General features: G+C 40.2%; 1 pseudogene; it reads right to left on the reverse strand.

Moving 5' to 3' along the window:
* Window positions 1–16,872: 16,872 nt before the first annotated feature.
* LOC134372754 (sentrin-specific protease 2-like) overlaps window positions 16,873–18,603 on the reverse strand; it is a 31,865-nt pseudogene continuing 30,134 nt past the window's right edge.

An 18,603-nucleotide genomic window follows, 5' to 3' on the forward strand; every position in this document is an offset into this window, starting at 1 on the left:
TACTTTGCCTTCGAGTGGAAAGATCCAGAGACTTGCCTAGCAGGGCAACTCACATGGACCCGCCTGCCTCAAGGATTCAAAAACTTGCCCACCACCTTTGATGAGGCCTTCCACCAGGACTTGGCCATGTTCCAGGCTTCTAATCCCCAGGTAACTCTGTTGCAGTATGTAGATGACCTCCTCCTGGTGGCGGCCAATGAAGAACTGTGCCTGGAAGGAACAAAGCGTCTCCTTACGGAGGTGGGAGAACTGGGCTATTGAGCCTCCACCAAAAAGGCTCAGATCTGCAAGCGACAGGTCAGTTATCAGGGGTACCTTCTTAAAGACGGGAAAAGATGGTTGTCTGAGGCTAGAAAAGAGACAGTGTTTCACATTCTGCCACCCTCTAACCCAAGACAAGTCAGAGAAGTTTTAGGTACTGCCGGGTTCTGTCGCCTATGGATACCTGGTTTTGCTGAGATGGCAGCCCCATTATATCCCCTCACTAAGAACAGTCAGCTCTTCAAATGGGGAAGAGAGGAGCAATAGGCTTTTGACAACATTAAGATGGCCTTAATGTCCGCACCGGCTCTGGGGATCCCCGACATAACTAAACCCTTACACCTGTATGTGGCAAAAAATAAGGGGGTTGCGAAGGGGGTCCTGATTCAAAGACTGGGGCCCTGGAAAAGGCCTGTAGCATATCTGTCTAAAAAACTAGACCCAGTAGCCTCGGGGTGGCCAGCTTGTCTAAGAATCATAGCGGCAGTCACAGTTTTAGTAAAAGATGCTGACAAGTTGACTATGGGACAGAGTTTAGTAATCTCGGCACCTCATGCTTTAGAGAGCATTGTCCCCCAGCCTCCTGACTGCTGGCTCACAAATGCTCACATGACTCACTATCAGACTCTGTTACTAAATTCAGACCTGGTTACTTTTGCTCCACCAGCAAACTTAAATCCAGCCACATTGCTTCCAGAACCGGACCTTGACCCTCCTATCCATAACTGCCAACAAGTACTTGCTGAGGCACATGGATGGTGGAAAGACTTGTCAGATCAGCCTCTGACGGACGCTGAATCCACCTGGTTTACTGACGGCAGTAGTTTTCTGGAGGAAGGAGTACGAAAGGCAGGAGCCGCTACAGTAGATGGCCAGAATCTGATATGGGCACTGGCCTTACCTGCAGGAATGTCCACCCAGAAGGCAGAGCTCATCACCCTCACAAAAGCCCTTGAACTAGGAGAGGGCAAAAGAATCAACATCTATACGGACAGCAGGTATACCTTTGCCACCGCCCATGTGCATGGTGCCATCTATCAACTGCTAACTTCTGGAGGAAAAGAAATTAAAAACAAGGTAGAGACCGTAGCCCTGCTAGAGGCCCTTCACAGGCTGCTAAAAGTGAGTATTATACACTGCCTGGGCCACCAGAAAGGGGATTCCCCCGTCGCCAGGGGAAACAACTTGGCCGATTCTGAGGCAAGGGCTGCAGCCCCACTGGAAAGGACCTTACCTAGTGCTTTTAACAACCCCAATGGCTGTAAAGGTAGATGTAATCTTCGCTTGGATCCATGCCTCGCATGTAAAACCTGCACCACTAGAGGACCAAGGACTGAGAGACGCTGCCTGGAGAGTCCAGAGCTCCAAGGAGCACCCCTTAAAACTGAAAATTGTTCAAGCACCCTAAATATTGGAAGATGAAAACTCTCTTGCTCCTCTTATGCCTAACAATTCTCCTCCAGGGTGCAAAAACTAGCAGCCCACACATCCCCAGAAATTTCACTTGGTATGTTATAAATGGTGTGGGAGATACAATCTGGAGTCAATCCAAGATAACTACAGGAGAGTGGTGGCCTGACTTATTTCCAGATTTGTGTAAACTAGCTTTAGGAGCCCCAGGCAACTGGGATTTAAAAGGATACTTTGATGCTCACAAACCCCCTTCTACCCCCCCACTGGGGCGCCTTGGGCTCGATCCATGGGGGGGTTGCTCTACTAGAGATCAGAGAAGTATGCTGGGTGCCCTCACTTTCTATGTGCGCCCTGGGTTCCACTGTAACAGGGCACTTAACCACAGATGTGGAGAAAAAGGAGATTATTTCTGTAAGAACTGGGGCTGAGAGACCTCGGGGGACACATATTGGGGCCCCTCATCATCCTGGGACTATATAAAGGTAACTGCTAATTATACCCACTAAAAGACAGGGAGCCAAAGAAATCCAAATTGGAAAAATGTCCCTTCCTGCAGTGAGTGGTGCCACCCCCTCAGAGTGTCTTTCACAAAAGCAGGGAAAAAGGCTAGCGGATGGGACAAAGGATATATGTGGGGATTAAGGTTTTTTAAAGAGAGGTATGATGATGGGCTGTTGTTTACCTTCAAGCTCAAAGTTGAAACCCAGTATACTGCTGTAGGCCCAAATACATATTTAGCCCCAGTGGGGCCTACAATGGTCAAACTACAAACTACCTCAGCACCCCCGGGTACTCCACCAGAGTCCTCAGCCCCCGCTAAAAGGTCAAAAGCCAAGGCACCAAAGAAAATGTCTCAACCTTCTAAACCTAGGCTTCAAAAACAATCTGGATATTCCGCTTAATCTCTGAAGCCTTTAAGGTCTTAAATAGTACCAACCCCAATGCTACCCACTCCTGCTGGCTTTGTTATGATGTTGCTCCCCCATATTATGAAGGAATAGCCTTTAGAAATGAAATTAAAACTGCAACTGATGTCTCTAACTGTCGTTGGCAGCAACGACAGATCAAACTCACTCTGTCAGCTGTTACAGGGCAAGGAACATGTGTGGGAAAGATCCCCTCCTCACACAGCCAGCTGTGCAATCAGACACTTAACTTGACTGAGTGGTCTGGCGACACATATCTGTTGCCCCCTCTGGGGGGATGGTGGGCTTGCGCCACAGGGGTTACGCCCTGCATTAGCTCAAAGGTCCTGAAAGAAACCCAGGATTTCTGTGTCCTGGTTCAGTTGCTACCTCGGCTCGTTTATCATCCCTACAAAGAAATATTATCATATTGGGATAAAAATAATGGAAACTACAGAACTAAAAGAGAGCCCCTAAGTATCACACTCTCTATCCTCTTAGGCTTAGGATTGGGAGCAGCTGGAGCAGCTACAGGAGCCTCAGCTCTAGTTATCCAACGTCAGAATTACCAAAGTTTGCAGGCAGCCATAGATGCTGATATTAAAAAAATAGAAAATTCAATTACTAAGTTACAAGAGTCCCTCACCTCTCTTTCTGAGGTGGTCTTGCAAAATAGAAAGGGATTAGATCTCTTGTTCCTTCAGCAGGGGGGGGCTCTGCGCTGCACTAAGAGAAGAATGTTGTTTTTACATTGATCTCTCAGGGGTAGTTAAAGACTCCATGGCCAAAATTAGGGAAGGCTTGGCCAAAAGAGAAAGAGATCAAAATCAGGGATGGTTTGAGTCATGGTTCAACTCCTCCCCATGGCTCACGACCCTCGTGTCTACTCTCCTAGGACCATTAGTTATTTTAGTGTTACTTCTGACCTTTGGTCCCTGCATTTTAAATCACTTAGTAGCTTTTGTTAAGGAACATGTTAGTACTGTCCAGATTATGATGTTAAGACAACAATATCAGGAATTAAACCAACAAGAAACAAGTATTTCATAATTGAAATATGCACAAGAAAATGGGGGGATATTGTAAAGAAATTTAATATATGCTGTTTTGTAACAAATGCTTGCTAAAAACATTTTAAGTAAAGCAGCTTCTAAGGGGCCATATAGAGGTCAGGTGGGCCTGAGCACACTAAACATTCCAGAAAGGGAATGATCTCCACCCAGTTCCAGAAACTGACTAGTTCCTTATCTAAAAGCCACCTGGCCAGACCCCGGGGAAGATAAACGATTGAGAAATGCGCTGTTCCTTATCCGGGTGCCAGCCAGCCTGCTAAAGCCTACCTGTAAATCTAAAGGCACCACAGATCTATCAGGGTACCAGCCTGCTAAAGCCTACCCATAAATCTAAAGGTGCCACAGATAACCAACAACTCATCCTGTCACAAAGATCTGTTCAGAAAAACTGTATAAAAGGAGCTTGTACTGTAAACTCAGGGTCGCTTCTGTCCAGGAGACTAAGTGACCCCAGCATGCTGGAATAAAGTCCCTCTTGCTTGATTGCATCGGTCTCAGTCTCATGGTCTTTGAGAGGTGAGCTATCCTGGAGTGTGTGTGGTTTTTGTGCATGGAGCATGGGTCTTATATCATAAGGGACAGTTTATCCCTTGTCTGAAAGAGGCTTAAAGAAAGAGAAGAACAAAGAAACAAAAAACATTTTGTATTTCCATACAAAATATTATGAATCATCATAAAATATCTAACACTTATTGTACACTTACTATATGCCAGTCAGTATTCTAAGTGCTTTACCTGCAGTAACTTATTTCTTCCTCTCAACAATGCTATGAATGACATACTACTATTATCCTTATTTTACAGGTCAGGAAACAGGAGGCAAGAGAGGTCAAGTAACTTCCTCAATGTAACCAGTTAGAAAGTGGCAGGGGCCCAGTTAAATCAGGAAGTCTAGATCCAGAGCCCAAGCTTTTCAACACTGTTTTTCTTATATATTCTTAAAACTAAAATAGTATTAAGGAAGGAAAATCCAAGCACCATTGTTTTCCCTTGCTGTTAAGGTTCTAGGAGAATTTTCACTTGTGTCACGTTAACTTTTAGTCTTTTAAAACAGAGTGCCAAATACATAATAGATGTCAGAAATACCTCATTCCAAAAAGTTAGCATTCAATTCTTGTTTTACTGTTTCTATCCCTCTACTCTAAATCTTGAATTAAGTCCCACTTATTTATTTGGGGGAGGGGACGCAGGTTATAATTAACATGTTATAAATATGTCCCTTTCTGTATAATGTGGAAAAAAAACCATTATTGTAAAAATTTGCCATCCACTATAAATGCAAAAATTACAAGTCATTTTCTCTTGTATTTGTTTTATCTTTTAATCATTTTATATTGTGCCACAGAGCATTTCCAGGCACTCAACCATATCTAAAGTATAGCATGATTTCAAATGTCCTAGGGTGGAACCTAACATACAATTGTTCTTGAAATGTAACTACAGTGTGTGTTTTGTTAGGGAAATTTACTAGGCTTGCTTTTAAGTGTTATTTATTTACCTACGTTGTGGAATGAAGCTCATTTGAATTCTTTTTTTTTTTTTTTTTTTTTTAATTTTATTTTGTCGATATACATTGTAGCTGATTAATGCTCCCCATCACCAAAACCTCCCTCCCTTCTCCCTCCCCCCCTCCCCCCCAACCATGTCCTTTCTATTTGTTTGTTGTATCAACTTCAAATAATTGTGGTTGTTATATCTTCTTCCCCCCCCCCCCGGTTTGTGTGTGTATGTGTGTATGTGTGTGTGTGAATTTATATATTAATTTTTAGCTCCCACCAATAAGTGAGAACATGTGGTATTTCTCTTTCTGTGCCTGACTTGTTTCACTTAATATAATTCTCTCGAGGTCCATCCATGTTGTTGCAAATGGCAGTATTTCATTCGTTTTTATAGCTGAGTAGTATTCCATTGTGTAGATGTACCACATTTTCCGTATCCACTCTTCTGATGATGGGCATTTGGGCTGGTTCCAACTCTTGGCTATTGTAAAGAGTGCTGCGATGAACATTGGGGAACAGGTATACCTTCGACTTGATGATTTCCATTCCTCTGGGTATATTCCCAACAGTGGGATGGCTGGGTCGTATGGTAGATCTATTTGCAATTGTTTAAGGAACCTCCATACCATTTTCCATAGAGGCTGCACCATTTTGCAGTCCCACCAACAATGTATGAGAGTTCCTTTTTCTCCGCAGCCTCGCCAGCATTTATCGTTCATAGTCTTTTGGATTTTAGCCATCCTAACTGGGGTTAGATGGTATCTCAATGTGGTTTTGATTTGCATTTCCCGGATGCTGAGTGATGTTGAGCATTTTTTCATATGTCTGTTGGCCATTTGGATATCTTCCTTAGAGAAATGCCTACTTAGCTCTTTTGCCCATTTTTTAATTGGGTTGCTTGTTTTCTTCTTGTAAAGTTGTTTGAGTTCCTTATATATTCTGGATATTAATCCTTTGTCAGATGTATATTTTGCAAATATTTTCTCCCACTCTGTTGGTTGTCTTTTAACTCTTTTAATTGTTTCTTTTGCTGTGCAGAAGCTTTTTAGTTTGATATAATCCCATTTGTTTATTTTTCCTTTGGTTGCCCGTGCTTTTGGGGTCGTATTCATGAAGTCTGTGCCCAGTCCTATTTCCTGAAGTGTTTCCCCTATGTTTTCTTTAAGAAGTTTTATTGTCTCAGGGTGTATATTTAAGTCCTTAATCCATTTTGAGTTGATTTTAGTATATGGTGAGAGGTATGGATCTAGTTTCATTCTCCTGCATAACGATATCCAGTTATCCCAGCACCACTTGCTGAAGAGGCAGTCCCTTCCCCAGTGAATAGGCTTGGTGCCTTTGTCAAAGATCAGATGGCAGTAAGTGTGAGGGTTGATTTCTGGATTCTCTATTCTATTCCATTGGTCAGTGTGTCTGTTTTTATGCCAGTACCATACTGTTTTGGTTATTATAGCTTTGTAGTATAGCTTAAAGTCAGGTAGTGTTATGCCTCCAGCTTTATTTTTTTTGCTGAGCATTGCTTTGGCTATTCGTGGTCTTTTATTGTTCCATATAAATGTCTGAATAGTTTTTTCCATTTCTGAGAAAAATGTCTTTGGAATTTTGATGGGGATTGCATTGAATTTGTATATCACTTTGGGTAGTATGGACATTTTCACTATGTTGATTCTTCCAATCCAAGAGCATGGGATATCTTTCCATCTTCTTGTATCCTCTCTAATTTCTCTCAGCAGTGGTTTGTAGTTCTCATTATAGAGATTTTTCACCTCCTTGGTTAACTCAATTCCTAAGTATTTTATTTTTTTGGTGGCTATTGTAAATGGGCAGGCTTTCTTGATTTCTCCTTCTGCATGTTCACTATTGGAGAAAAGAAATGCTACTGATTTTTGTGTGTTGATTTTGTATCCTGCTACTGTGCTGAAATCATTTATCAATTCCAACAGTTTTTTTGTAGAGGTTTTAGGCTGTTCGATATATAGGATCATGTCATCTGCAAACAGGGACAGTTTGACTTCATCTTTTCCAATCTGGATGCCCTTTATTTCCTTCTCTTCTCTGATTGCTCTGGCTAGTACTTCCAACACTATGTTGAATAGGAGTGGTGAGAGTGGGCATCCTTGTCTAGTGCCTGTTCTTAAAGGAAAAGCTTTCAGCTTTTCCCCATTCAGGATGATATTGGCAGTGGGTTTGGCATATATGGCTTTAATTATGTTGAGATACTTTCCCTCTATACCTAACTTATAGAGGGTCTTTGTCATGAATGAGTGCTGAACTTTATCAAATGCTTTTTCAGCATCTATAGAGATGATCATATGGTCCTTGTGTTTGAGTTTATTAATATGGTGTATCACATTTATTGATTTGCGTATGTTGAACCAACCTTGCATCCCTGGGATGAATCCCACTTGATCGTGATGAATAATTTTTCGTATGTGTTGCTGTATTCTGTTTGCTAGTATTTTAGTGAGGATTTTTGCATCTATATTCATCAAGGATATCGGCCTGTAGTTTTCTTTTTTGGTTATATCTTTACCTGGTTTTGGTATCAGGATGATGTTTGCTTCATAGAATGAGTTTGGGAGATTTGCGTCCGTTTCAATCTTTTGGAATAGTTTGTAAAGAATCGGTGTCAATTCCTCTTTGAATGTTTGATAAAATTCTGCTGTGAATCCATCTGGTCCTGGGCTTTTCTTTGTTGGGAGCCTTCTGATAACAGCTTCAATCTCCTTTATTGTTATTGGTCTGTTCAAATTTTCTACGTCTTCACGGTTCAGTTTTGGGAGCTTGTGTGTGTCCAGAAATTTATCCATTTCCTCCAGATTTTCAAATTTGTTGGCGTATAGTTGTTTATAGTAGTCTCGAATGATTCCTTGTATTTCAGATGAATCAGTTGTAATATCGCCTTTTTCATTCCTAATTTTTGTTATTTGAGTCTTCTCTCTTCTTTTTTTTGTTAGCCATGCTAATGGTTTGTCAATTTTATTTATCTTTTCAAAAAACCAACTTTTTGATTCGTTGATCTTTTGAATTGTTTTTTGGTTTTCAATTTCATTCAGTTCTGCTCTGATCTTAATGATTTCTTTCCGTCTGCTAACTTTAGGATTGGATTGTTCTTGTTTTTCTAGTTCTTTAAGGTGAAGTGTTAGGTTGTTCACTTGCCATCTTTCCATTCTTCTGAAGTGAGCATTTAATGCAATAATTTTCCCCTCAATACTGCTTTTGCAGTATCCCACAGGTTTTGGTATGATGTATCATTGTTTTCATTAGTTTCAATAAACTTTTTGATTTCCTGCTTGATTTCTTCTTGGACCCATATGTCATTAAGTAGAATGCTGTTTAATTTCCATGTGTTTGTATAGTTTCCAGAGTTTTGTTTGTTATTAATTTCTAGTTTTAATCCATTGTGGTCTGAGAAGATACATGGGATAATTCCAATTTTTTTGAATTTATTGAGACTTGATTTGTGACCTAATATGTGATCTATCTTGGAGAATGATCCATGTGCTGATGAGAAGAATGAATATTCTGAGGTTGTTGGGTGGAATGTTCTGTAGATATCTGCCAATTCCAATTGGTCTAGAGTCTTGTTTAGATCTTGTGTTTCTCTACTGATTCTTTGCCTAGATGATCTGTCTAATATTGACAGTGGAGTGTTCAGGTCCCCTGCTATTATGGTATTAGTGTCTATTTCCTTCTTTAGGTCTAATAGAGTTTGTTTTATAAATCTGGCTGCTCCAACATTGGGTGCGTACATATTTATGATTGTTATGTCTTCTTGATGGATCAGTCCTTTTATCATTAAGTAGTGTCCCTCATTGTCTCTTTTTATGGTTTTTAGTTTAAAGTCTATTTTGTCAGATATAAGAATAGCCACTCCAGCTCGTTTTTCTTTTCTGTTTGCATGGTAAATCATTTTCCATCCTTTTACTCTTAGTCTGTGTGAATCTTTATGGGTGAGGTGGGTCTCTTGTAGGCAGCGTATAGTTGGATCCTGCTTTTTGATCCAGTCCGCCAATCTGTGTCTTTTAATTGGGGAATTTAAGCCTTTAACATTAAGAGTTGTTATTGAAAGGTGTTGATTTATTCTTAGCATTTTATTGGTTGTTTGGTTGTCTTAGGTGTCTTTTGTTCCTTGCTTTCTGATTTACTGTTTGGTTTCTTTGTTTGTTGGTTCCTTAGGTTGTAGATAGTGTTTTTGTTAGCTTGTTTTCTCTTCATGAATGCCATTTTTATTGTACTAGCGGGTTTAGATTTTTCTTAGGTTTTTATGGCAGTGGTAGTTATTTTTCAGGAACCAAACCCGGTACTCCCTTGAGGATTTCTTGTAAGGGTGGTCTTGTGGTAGTGAACTCCCGCAGTTTTTGTTTGTCTGAGAAATATACTATTTGCCCCTCATTTCGGAAGGATAGCCTTGCAGGGTAGAGTATTCTTGGCTGGCAATCTTTGTCTTTTAGTATTTTGAAAATATCATCCCATTCCTTTCTAGCTTTTAGGGTTTGTGATGAAAAGTCTGATGTTAACCTGATTGGGGCTCCCTTATAGGTGATTTGACGCTTCTCTCTTGCAGCTTTTAAGATTCTCTCTTTGTCTCTGAGTTTTGCCAATTTGACTATGACATGTCTTGGAGAAGGCCTTTTTGGGTTGAATACGTTTGGAGATCGTTGAGCTTCCTGGATCTGAAGATCTGTGATTTTTCCTATACCTGGGAAGTTTTCTGCCACTATTTTGTTGAATATGTTTTCAATGGAATCTCCATTTTCCTCCCCTTCTGGAATACCCATGACTCGGATATTTGAGCGCTTGAGGTTGTCTGATATCTCTCTCAGATTTTCTTCCATGTCCTTGATTCTTTTTTCTTTCTTTTTGTCTGCTTGTGTTATTTCAAACAGCCCATCTTCAAGTTCAGAGGTTCTCTCTTCAACTTCTACAAGCCTGCTGGTTAAACTCTCCGTTGTGTTTTTTATTTCGCTGAATAACTTCTTCAGTTCAGCAAGTTCTGCTACATTTTTTTTCAGGACATTGATTTCCTTGTATATTTCCTCTTTCAGATCCTGTATACTTTTCCTCATTTCATCATGATGTCTAGCTGAGTTTTCTTGTATCTCATTCAGTTTCCTTAGAATTATCACTCGAAATTCCTTATCAGTTATTTCAAGGGCTTCTTGTTCTATAGGATCTAGAGTTTGAGATTTATTAACTTTTGGTGGTGTACTTTCTTGATTTTTTGTATTTCTGGTGTCTTTTTTTTGGTGTTTATTCATTGTGGCAGGGGGTTTCACAGTCCACCGGTTTAAGACTAATGACTAACTAGGATGTTGCTGTGGTTGCCAATTTGGTATGGCTCCCGCCGTGACTGCTCAGTTGGCCTCTAGTGTCTTGTGTGTGTGGTTGCCTCGGGTCTTGGGCTTCTCCGGGGATCCACCTTTCTGGTCAGCTTGTACTCTGCTGGGCTGGTGGATCACGTACCACAGGGTGTGTGATCTCTGTTGAGCTTTCACTTTCTGTACAGGACTTCTCCCCGTTCCGTGTGCTCTGGCCCAGGCTGTTAGATCGTGCAGTGGCGGCCCCACCGGCTGTGTGGTTTCTGTCGAGTCTCCGCTTCCCTGGCCGCACGTCTCCCCCCTCTGTGCACACTGTGCTGGGCTGGGGCGTGTCTTCTGCACCCCTCGTCTATCAGCTGGGCCTTCAAGACCCTGCTCAGCACCACCTCGCCCAGGAAGTCTACCAGGTTTCTGCTAGGCACAGACGACCAGTCTCTCTGGGTGCCTTTGTAGCACTGTGTAGATCTTTCTCGGGTCTTTTTCACCTTTGTATCCCCCCGGTATAAACCGAGTCTAGTGCCCGCCTGCAGCCTGCTCTCCGGCAGGTTCAAGCAGACCTGGGAACTCTCCTACCACACTATTCCCAACCAGAAATTCGTTAGGCTTTTTTCCAAACTGGTGGTCGCAGAGATGGTATCTGCCTCCCAGTAACAGGAAGTTTACCGGGGCAGGAGTCCAGGGTGTGGTGGAGTGACAGTCGGCCCGCCCGTACTTCCTAGCCCTCCCAAAACTGGTCGGGACGCCCCACACCCCCAGCCCTGCCAGAGAACCGTGGAGGGAGTGGGAGAGGAGGTCGGCCCGCAGAGTCCGGAAAGCCCCGCGCCAGGCCAAGCAAATGGGCTCAGTGATGGCCGAGCAGGGCGGAGCTGCCCGCACCTGGGAAAATGGAGGCAGCACCGGGGCAGTGAGTGGCCTGGTGGTGCAGGCGGGGAGCCGCGTGGGCATCCACCCCCCGAACAGAGCTTTGCCAGGGATCACTCACAGTGCTGTGCCAGGTCGGGCGCTCGCTCTGTCTCTGGTTTGTTGCCTTCCGTGTTCTCGGCGCTGCCGCCTCGGGCTGTTCAGTCGCGGCGCCGCTCGGGCGCTCCCAGGAGTCTTCTTTAATGCCGGCCTGAAACCTCGAATCCTGGATAGGGCAGCTGGCCGCCTTCAGTGCGGCCCCAGCCTCCGGGATCCTGGCTGCATCCACAGCAGCCCTGGCGCCGTGTTCCCTGTTTCAAGACTCACTTTTGCAGCTAAGAATCAGTTCTTTTCCTGCTCCACACTTCAAAGCTGTTGCCTGTAAATGAGGCAGCCTCTCCTGCCGGGGGCAAAGTGGCGTTGAGCCCCCACGACCGGCCAGCAGCAGCAGTCCTCCCTTAAGAGATGGCCAGAGAAAGGTCCACAAGTTTCCCGGCTGCCTGAGGCCCAGTGGCCACCTTTTCCACCTCAGCTACTCCGCGCCAGCCGCCGCAGCCGCCGCCATCTTGAAACTCCCCTCATTTGAATTCTTACCACACAAAGAACAACAGGTCTTTTGATATATGCATGAATTTAAAATTATCTATAAACATGGAATCAAAAGTAGAGTGTTTCTAACCGAGCAAGTATGTTAATTCTTTACAAAGTGACCCTAGAACTCAGACAAAAGATATGAATTTAAGTAAATGATAATTTATATTTTTATTTTTGGCAGCAGGCCAGTGCAGAGATCCAAACCCTTAACCTTGGTGTTATCAATGCTGTGCTCTAAAGGACTGAACTAACCAGCCAATTGTTTTCTACTTTTAAAGGAATGTAATTATGAAATCATTGTTTTTGTTTAAACTGCATATTTAATTATTTCATTAGCTGTATCCACTGCATCATTCCTACATCAATTGCCGTGTGAGATTTTTTTTTTTTGTAATTTGTGCCTGGAAGAATTTTCTCTCTCATTAGAGTATGGTATAATTCTTCCTTTTTGATAACAAGAACTATGTAATTTAATTACTCCTTTTTGCCCAGGCTGACACTGGGCAAAAAGGAGATGCACTGGGCAGAAATGCACGTGTATTCAAAGGGACCATGTTCACCTTAACTACATATTCCTTCATCATGATATTCTATTCACTTCGAAACATTGTTGGAAAGGAAGGGCTGGCCAGTTAGCTCACTTGGTTAGAGCAGCAGTGCTGATAGCACCAAGGTCAAGGGTTCAGATCCCCGAACTGGCCAGCTGCAGAGAAAAAAATACATACTTTTTTGGAAAAGAACATAAGTAAATTTTTATAATATCTATTTACAGGGAGCAAATGGACTTTTTAAAGAAAAAATAAAAAAGAAAGAAGGAAAAGGAAAGAAGGAAGGAAGGAAGGAAAGAAGGAAGGAAGGGAGTGTCAGTGTTATTTACAAAAATTTTAACTTTACTGAAACTTGTTGAGTAACCTCTTAGGAACAAAATCTAACACATTAACTGTGTTACTTACACACTGTATCTAATCAATGAATCTGTCATTCCTTTGCCCATTAACAGAGAAGAGCTCTTGTAGAAATGCACACATCCTGTATTAATGAAAAAAACAGCTGACTTGCTCTTAACTGAAGAGAAAGCAATTACCATTTAGTCCAATGAATCAGTTGGTGTTACTTCCCACCTCCACCTCTATCAGCATCTATCGAAAATGTAATGCATGTTGAAGGCATCAGAAACAAATTTGTTTTTGAATTGCATGTCACTGTATCAAGCTCTCTTAATATCATCTTCCTGTGAAATGGCAGGCTAAAGTATACGTCCTCTGGGATGATTTACAAGAAGAATTAGGTCACCGTGGCAAAATTTCTTCTATGTTTAAATTACCGCCAACACTGAAATAATGGAAGAGCAGGTTGTGACCCTACTTTAAAAATAAGTAAATGAGGTAGTATAAAAAGAAATTTAAAGTATCCCTATATTTGAAATACTTGCATTGCTTTTTCTTTCAGTTGTTTGGAAAGGTGGTTAGAATGTATGTCTCACAAATATTATGTTTGCAATAAAAACAATGGGAGGTTTTGTAGCCAATTAAAATGTATGATTATACTAAAATAAATTTTCAATTCAAATATGACATTGCAGTAAAAACTCTTAATGCTCAGTTAACCAGAAAATTCAACTAATCAGAATGTCTCATTTCTACAACATTCTACATTTTTGTAGCTTTTAATACTATATAAATTTTATTATCTCCTTTCTGGTAATTGCAGATAACTGTAATGGATTTCTTTCATTAAAAAAAAAGTTTTCTAAAGGTTTGATTATTCTAACTTATGCTAATATAGATTTAGTGAAATTAAGGTATTTTATAGAATTGTGGTTTTAAATTTTTCAACAAGCTGATAAGGTCCTCTAACCATTCATACTTTTCCATAAACCTCAAAATAGAATAGACAATCCTGTTATATAGTTCAGAAAAATGTGTTAACATTCCTCATACTTAAATTTACTTGTTCCGCATTAGCTACCACCCACAGACTCTAAACTTCATAAGGGGAAGGACTATATCTTCCAATTTACTTAGCAAATCTCCAGCACCATTATAGGGTATGGTACATAGTGGCTTTTAAGATAGATTTATCGAATAAATGAATAAATGTGTTTAATGCAGGAATTAATAATGAAGCTCTATTCTACAAACAGTGATTTTAAAACTTCAATAATAAAGGTGCGTCATAGAAGTAGGTTTCTTCTGGAAAAACTTCTTAAACAATTATAAAATACTTTCACTTGCTGGGGAAGACTTCCAGGTAAGACATCATTTTGAAAATAAGACATATTTCAAAGTCGATGTATAATCTGGTACTGGAGTTGAAGTAAATGAGCGTTAGAGTCACATAAACAATTCTTTTAACAATATAGTTCACTTAATTACTAATTCCACTAAATGCTAAAGCCTAAGTCCTTTGACATTACCATTTTGGGTTTTATAAAATTTTCAGATGTCATAGACACAGGATTATTGCAATACACAATAGTGCCAGAGTATTTCAGGATTTCCTGTTTCCAGTATTCCCGAGAAAGACTTAATTTTTTTGCACTTAGATATTTGTAAACCTGAAACATATGTTTGTATTGCAGGTGATTGAGCTAAAAATCACCTAACAATTAGAACAAGGCAACAAAATTTTTGAGTTTTATTCTTGCTACCGGCTCCCTCTCTCTCCTGATTTAGACTCTCCTTGCTGTGCTTCTCTTTAGGATGACCATGGAACTTGTCTCCTGGCTCTAATTCCTCCTTCCCGTTCATTCCTCAAACTGTTATAGAAACAGACTCAGCAAGGAAGCATTGAACACGTAGAGGGTTGGAGAGTCGGGAGTTTATTATGCCGGTGGGCCCAGACAGGCTAATGCCTGTAATGTATTACAGATGATGTAATAAAGAGCTATCAAGTGAAAAATATGTAAATAATATTATATAAGGCTTCTTCAAAAAGTTTGTGGAAAATAGAATTAAAAGACAGTACAAATCTTTCCATAAACTTTTTGAAGTACCCTTATGAATTAAAATAGATCATTCTACCAAAAAAAAAAAAATGACCATATTTAATTTACATAACTGCAGCAGTGAGGTGAATAAAGATGTTTTCTCTGGTACATCACAAGTGTTTGTGAAGGCACATCCACACAATATGGGCTGATTTCAAGGGCAAAGAATATGTATTTTATTCTACGATTCTTGTCTTCTATTACTTTCTTGGTGGAAAATGCTTGGTAGAATAATTAATTCTAATGTTTTGTACAAACCTTTAGTACTGTATTTCTAAACTCATTAAGAACATAAGCAGGACACTTAAACTTTTCAGTTATATTTTAACATAGTTTCATGAGAAAACATTTTGCTATATTGGGAGATGTAAATTTACTGATTACTAAATATTTCAGGGAGGGAGCCTCCCAAAACCACTGCTCTGAATATCAATGGCTTATTGCTTGCTGTTCACTTTCACTTTTCCAAGTTAATTTTTTTTTTTTTTTGGTTTTTCTGCAGATAATTTTTTTCTCTGCTTTTGAACTATGAAAATAGAAGGAAAAATTCATTGAAGGCTTTAATTTCCTAGGCTCTCAGAAGAAATAAAGCTGGTGCAGATTATATTATAAGAATCTGAAATGTTTGCATTTCTGAGAACACATGATCAGACAGACAGAAATTACTCTTTAAGAAGTATGAGAACTGTGATTTCCCCAAAGTTTTAAATTGGGCTATTGTTTCCAATTCTTCACTCCCTTTCACTTCTGCCATTCGACATGAGAAGGTGATGACTGTGGTGTAGCTATGGTCCAAACAGAATGAGAAGACATATGGAGTAAGTAACCTGAACACAAGCCGCAGCCTGGAACCCAACTCAGAACATCTCAGTTTGACCTAGCAGAGCCAGAGGCTGTGTATAGTCCTGCAAGTGAGAAATGAATGCTTACTGATTTAAACCACTAGGGTTCAGGCAGCTTGAATTGTTACACAGTAATATTGCAGAAAAAAACCTGTCTGATGTGCCCAGTACAGTATCTTCTTGCCCTTGGTATTTATTGGTATATTTCTCTCAGTAACTCTTTTATGATGTTCAAACACATCTTAGAGTATTTGTAGGAAAATAATTTTTTAGCTAATCCTAAAATTTATATATAAAACCTATTACAAAATGCCCATATTTTGTTTTAAAAGTTTCAAATAAAAGTTATCCTTTGCTTAAAAATTAATTTAAAATCAATTTATAAAATGCTTATTTTTTAGTAGAAAGACTAGATAAGCAGTATTTTTAGCAGAAAAAAGTTACACTGATAAAGTTGTTACTTTCAGAATTTCAATTTATATTACAGGCTGTTCAGTTGCTTATAGGAAATTAATATTTTCTCAATCTTAAGTTATACATTTTTTCACGTTTTTAATGAACAAAAAAGTTAAATACAAACTTTCATGTACAAAATAGGTTATTGCATAATTGGCAACCTCAGAGCCAAGTACTAAATTTTCTTCCCCAAATTTCAGTGGGGGTGGAGTAGGAGGATGTTAATGAGTGAAAATCTTAATTTTGGCTTAACATATATTTAAAAAAAATACTTTGAGGAAAATAGCTTTAAATTGAATAGTATCTTCTGAAATAAACAGCTCAGGCCAGTCCTTATAATTCTGAGGTTTATACTCAGCCAGATCTGGCATGAAAATAAAGATTTAGGGTTTATAGTTACTTCAAATCCAGCTTCAAGAGTAAGCCAAGTCACCTTATTTCCAGAAAAAGAAGTCTCTTTAAGATGACGACGATACTCTTCTGAAGATGCTTGGATAGCCAAACTTCCTGGGTCACAGTTCCACTTTTGCATGACACTGTGCTGGCGCTGTAGTGTCAGACTTCCTCCGAAAGGCAACCAGAGCCCTATACCACAGCATTTTCAATTCACCCAGCATTTTTAAGCCTGAGTCAATGTGATAGTTTTGTCCCTAGAGATATAATCTGCATATTTCAAGTGAACATTCTACGATTTCTCCCATTCAACAGTTGAAGAATCTTCTGTGGCTTCATGCTATAGTGGGTCCACTTTAAATGATTCTGATCAGTATTTCTTTTGGTCTTAATTTCATCCTGTAAATAATGAAGGAGAATCTTACAGATCCTGTGGCCCTCTGTGCCATAAAATCCAAATATTTAAGACACTTATTTCTTAGGCCTGTTACCCCCAGGCTCCAATGTACCTTCTGATGAATAGGCACCAGAATTAGTTCTTGTTCAAAGAGGTTTACCCCTTTGGTCTATCTTTTCACTGCTTGATAACCCCCAGACTTTAATTTAGGATGGAAGAAAGTACTGAACACATCAAGTGCTGCTTCGCCTTGGTTTTTTGTTTCTTTACACCAGAAATTTCATGTGAAAATTAATGACTTCATCATTGAGCCAGTGATACTTCTTTAAGGTCTGGTTATCTCCTCGAGTGATTCACAATTTGAAAGCACAACTTAGGATTGCATCCTGTGGGCCATGGCCTAGGGCATTACTTAGTTCCTTTTCCACATCCTCTGTAAATTCAAGGAGGTCATCTGTTCTTCTGTCCCTCTCTTTGCTTGAGCAATTCTTTTCCTATGTTCCAAATTTTCCTCCTGAGTAAGCCATTGCTTCTACTGCTCAAGTGGAGTGGGGCTGACACTTCTGATAGGTCAGGCTCCAGCTGGTGTCCTCTCCTTTATTTTCAAGTCTGATTCTGATCATCTCCTCTGTATTAGAAATTTTCTCTTTTGAACACCTCTTTTCACTTCTCATTGGACATGGAGGTCCCCTTGTTTCAACAATTCTGTATTGCTTTGGAACAAAGTGAGATGTTTTGACTCCATGATTTTGCTCTTCCCACAACCTTTGGTCTTTAATGTGTCCATCTGACTTCTTTGAGAATGTGATGGTTTGAAGTTACAGGAGGGACAGTTTCCATGACCACTTTTTTAAAATTGCTCCCATAACCTTTAGTACTTCTCTCCTCTTTTTTTTTTTGTTTGTTTTTTCTTTTTGGAAATATTTATTCTTTATTATTAAAAATTTTTTTTTTTATTGAATCATAATTGATTATATATATTTTTTTGGTTAAATGTTGACATATGTTGATCAAATCAATATTACTTGCATATATACTGTTGCAAATCATACTTATTTTTTATGCCCCTAGTGCAATCTCTCCCCATCCCCTCTCCCTCCCTCCTCTCACCTCTGATAACCCTAGATTTCTTCTCTCCTTCTGAAAGAGTAATAGTTACTCTGTTGATTTGTTGCCTAGATGATTTGTCCAATGCTCAGAGGTGTGTTCAGTTCCCCCAATATTATCATAGAACAGATGCGTCTTCTGTCTCTCTGGAATAGGCTTTATGGAGAGAGACATCGCCTTCTTTTCTTTCGTCTCTGCTGGTGACTGTCCTTTTGTCAGTGCACTCCAGTGACTGGTGCACCATCTGCACAGTGGTTGTGGCATCTAGCTGCTTTTGCAGCAGCCATGGTTATTGTGGTGGCTGTGGTGGCCACCCACATGGAGGTGATGTTTTGGGGATGCCCCTTACCTAGTTGCTGGTGGTGCCTGGTTCTATACCTCAGGACCCCAGGTAGGCCCCGTGATGCTGGTGGTATGCCTGACTGTGGGCGGAGCATCCAGTCCCCAGCTCCA

Source organism: Cynocephalus volans, chromosome 3, assembly GCF_027409185.1.
Source record: "Cynocephalus volans isolate mCynVol1 chromosome 3, mCynVol1.pri, whole genome shotgun sequence".
NCBI lineage: Eukaryota > Metazoa > Chordata > Mammalia > Dermoptera > Cynocephalidae > Cynocephalus > Cynocephalus volans.